The following is a 4,059-nucleotide window of genomic DNA, read 5'->3' as shown; positions in this document are numbered from 1 at the left end:
GGAGAATGACCGAGCTAAGATCCTGTGGGACTTCCAGATACAGACGGACAAAATGGTGGTGGCTAACCAACCGGACATAGTGGTGGTAGACAAACAGAAGAAGACGGCCGTAGTGATCGATGTAGCGGTTCCGAATGACAGCAACATCAGGAAGAAGGAACACGAGAAGCTGGAGAAATACCAAGGGCTCAGAGAAGAGCTCGAGAGGATGTGGAGGGTGAAGGTAACGGTGGTCCCTGTGGTAATCGGAGCACTAGGTGCGGTGACTCCCAAGCTAGACGAGTGGCTCCAGCAGATCCCGGGAATAACATCAGAGATCTCTGTCCAGAAGAGCGCAGTCCTGGGAACAGCTAAGATACTGCGCAGGACACTCAAGCTCCCAGGCCTCTGGTAGAGGACCCGAGCTTGAAGGATAAACCGCCCGCAGGGGCGTGCTGGGTGTTAAAAAAAAACATGTTGTCTCGTGTTTTTATATATGTATTTGTATATGTATATGTATGTTTTTATATATGTGTATATATATATATATATATATATATATAAACATAACAATGGCAACTGCCAAGCAAGCAGAATAATAATTAGTATTTTTTAAATACCTGTTTTCCATATGCCAACAAAAGCTTCTCCATCCTTTCACCGACCCGTCCAGTTTTCCTCTTTTTGTAAAGTCCAATCAGCTGAGGAGCATAATCATCCAGCGCAGCATAAAACACATGTGGTAGATTCTTATTGGTGATCCGATGAAATTCAAAGTAGAGCTGAAGAGAATTCCAAAAATATTATAAGCAAAACACAGCATACTATATGAACAGCAAATGTTATATATGTAGTTGTACTTACCTGTGTCTCATGAAAGAGTGCTGGCCATGGTCCCTCGCCTGGCAAAATTTGAGGTTATTGGATGAGGGCGATTAACTTTGTCAGAATGTTGGTATGGAAAGCGCAGAATTGCTCTGTTTAAGTCTTCTAAGTTAAAATATCTCTTAGAAATCAAACCTTTACACAATGTGCCAACTCCACTGAAACAACACCTTCAAACAGGTCGTGTAGGAAGTCAGGTGGGAAGCCTGTGACAGGATGAAAGAAAGAGAGATGGTCAGAAGGATAACAAAAACAATTGATCAATATGCTCAATAATCTCCTGTGTTGCTCTCTGGGACACATGGAGAAGGGTCTGCATTTTCAAGAAAAATCCAGCCAGATTGTATTGCAACTGCTCTTCTAAACCCTCAATTCCACTGATTTCACTGGTGGATGCCACTTGATTGTCATCTGATGACTCTATTGAATCAAGCTGCATGTCATCTTTTTGTTCTACATTTATAACACTTTGCACAATGCCTTCATCGTAACTTGTTGAATTTTGGTGGTCTCTGCATTTGTGGGCATTGAAGGTTGAATAGACATTGATTTTAAAATTGCAGTTCTTGAAAGGACATGGGACAGTTTCTTTTTGTTTTAAATGCCCCCTCAGATGGATAAACATTTGGCTTTCAATAAATGGCTGCTTAAAATTACACATAGAGCAACAAAATCCATAATTATTCAAATCTAGATAAGAACCGTCTTTTCTTTGCGTGGGAGTGTGCATTGTTGACATGTATATCTTTAATGAATTAAATGTACTAAATGTACACATGCATGTGTTGTAGAGACAGGGTAAGGGTGAAATTGTGGAGTACTGACCATGGTTGAGCCGATAATGCTTCAACAACATGACTTTTATGACAGTAGAAAAACTAGACAAACTACACAACTTGCAATTCCACATTTTGATACCAAATTGTTTTAAAATCACCTTTACTGGCTGTCTTTAGTGCCGTGCTGGATGATCTCTTGGCATGCTACTGCTCCTTCAATCGTCAGACTGTAATAACACAAAAGCCATGAGGACAGAAAGCTAGCAGAACAGTTTTTACTTTTAGACTTTTACTTCACTTAAAAACAGTCAATCTGAATAACACAAGCTTGGAAAACAGTAAGATTTATTCTTGCACTACAGTTCATTTTCAATTCAGGTTGGTCAACTACTCTATACGTTATAAAATAATAAAGCAATTTTACACAAGTGAAGTACACAATAGGCTAACCCTTGGAAAGTACAGAGTCAGAAACGTTTAGGTTTGGTGCAGTGCAGCTTTGAAAAGGTAAATTATTTCACGACTAAAATGCCACTAACCATCATATTCAAAATTTGTGAAGGCGAACTTGTCCACTAGACTCTTAAAATTAACACTAAATAAATTTTCTACTATTTTCACTGTGTCAAAAGTAGGCTACATTTGAACTTGATAAAGGTCAGAGTCAGAAAAGTCTAAACACTGATTTTACCAAAGGTTTTGTGGCATGCAGTTTGCAAAAATTAGACTACTTACCAACTATTGATTGAAACAAGCCACCAACCGTTAATTTTTTAAATTGTGAAGGCAGACTTCATATAGCGCTAGGCGGGAATTGTGTGCTGGCAAGCTAAGTTACGAGCTACTACAACAAAGTAGTCTGATAAATTACAACGAAGTACAACTAAAACAAAGCAGTCTGATAAATGTACGTTTTGTATGCTAGAAGTAAGCATTAACAAAAAAACATAAAAATAGCTTTATCTTGTACTTTCCACTCTCTTGACGAGGCTCCTGTCTCATGGCCGACAAGTCCAGGCAAAACACTGGGGGCGGGGCTGTGGATGATGAATTAGCATAACTTAAACAGTTTAAAGCAACAGTACTTAAAACGTTACAAAAACATAATGTGTACTTATTACAATAAAGTTATTATATCATATGTATACTTTTGGGTCTACCTAACACACTTCATGAAAGTTACTTTAACTATTTTTCAGAACTGAGTAAGAACAACTTACTTCTTTTAGTAAGATGCACTGTTGGGTTTTACAGTGTAGGCTACATTTCAACAGATTGGACTCACTGAGCTGGACCTCTCAACCTTATTTGTTCTTTTGTTGTCACATGTAGGATTTTTAATGGTAAAAAATGGCTTGAGGTTTGAAAATGTGCAGTCAAACCCAAAAGGTGACACCATCTTTTATATACTACCTGTGGTTGTTCCACAAAATAGCTCAGTTAGTGTACACAGCCACCATTAATGGGTTTTTGTGATGAACATTTAGCAGGCTGTTATGTCTCTTTCACAGTCATTGCTCAGGCTTGTTTGAAAGTCTTTCTGAACTTCACATTAAATGCCAGCGGCAGAGCTCAGAGTAAGTCTGTTTACTCTTACTGTCTGACATGAAACTGTGCTTGTTTGTACTGTTTGTGGTTTGAGTGACTGCTCGCTGAGTGTCCAGCTCATTACTGATGCTCAGAGGCTTTAATTTACCCCATTTCAGTCTGACTAACCTCCCCCCGTCTGCACACCCAGTACGGAGCATCTGTCTGAGTGCCATCATTAGCTCCGTCTCCATTTACTCTGTGGTGGTTCTCAACCTGACGATTCAAAAAATAAGAAAAACTTAAAAACCACATACAGAGCAGTGATTTCTTTTTTTCATCACCCCACACTGCCACCATTTATTGTTTTTTCTTTTTCCCTTCATGGGAACATTCCTTGAACATTCAGATGGGAAATAACATTTTGCTCCGCACCAAAATGGAAAGGTGACACCTGGGGTTACATAATGATTGGTGACAGGAAATTGAAGTCAGACTGGTGTAGACGATTTTTATTTTCTTTTTTCTTTTTTAAATTATTAAGATAAACACAGCTGGCATTTTTAAACTCTTATTTACTGGAAAAACAGAAAGTATATTTCATTAAAAGTTAGTTCCTGTTTTTGTGATCGATAATTAGCTCCAGAAAACAAGCCTCCAGTTATAAAGTCTGACAAATATCCTGCATTAGAGTATATTTATTCATCCATCCATCCATCTTCAACCGCTTATCCGAGGCCGGGTCGCGGGGGCAGCAGCCTAAGCAAAGAGGCCCAGACCTCCCTCTCCCCAGCCACCTCCTCCAGCTTATCCGGGGGAATACCAAGGCGTTCCCAGGCCAGCCGAGAGATATAATCTCTCCAGCGTGTCCTGGGTCTTCCCCGGGGCC

At 39.6% G+C, this 4,059-nt stretch overlaps 1 long non-coding RNA gene across 1 annotated transcript; it reads right to left on the bottom strand.

Moving 5' to 3' along the window:
• Nucleotides 1-604: 604 nt before the first annotated feature.
• On the bottom strand, nucleotides 605-2,592 carry LOC113013199 (uncharacterized). The gene is made up of 4 exons (XR_003270798.1): nucleotides 2,379-2,592; nucleotides 1,802-1,870; nucleotides 844-1,070; nucleotides 605-761 (listed from the first exon to the last, which is right to left on the bottom strand). It is a non-coding gene; the product is annotated as an uncharacterized LOC113013199 (long non-coding RNA).
• Nucleotides 2,593-4,059: the final 1,467 nt, after the last annotated feature.

The sequence above is a fragment of the Astatotilapia calliptera genome, chromosome 3 (assembly GCF_900246225.1).
Source record: "Astatotilapia calliptera chromosome 3, fAstCal1.2, whole genome shotgun sequence".
NCBI lineage: Eukaryota > Metazoa > Chordata > Actinopteri > Cichliformes > Cichlidae > Astatotilapia > Astatotilapia calliptera.
This window is presented reverse-complemented; position numbering and strand designations above follow the sequence as displayed.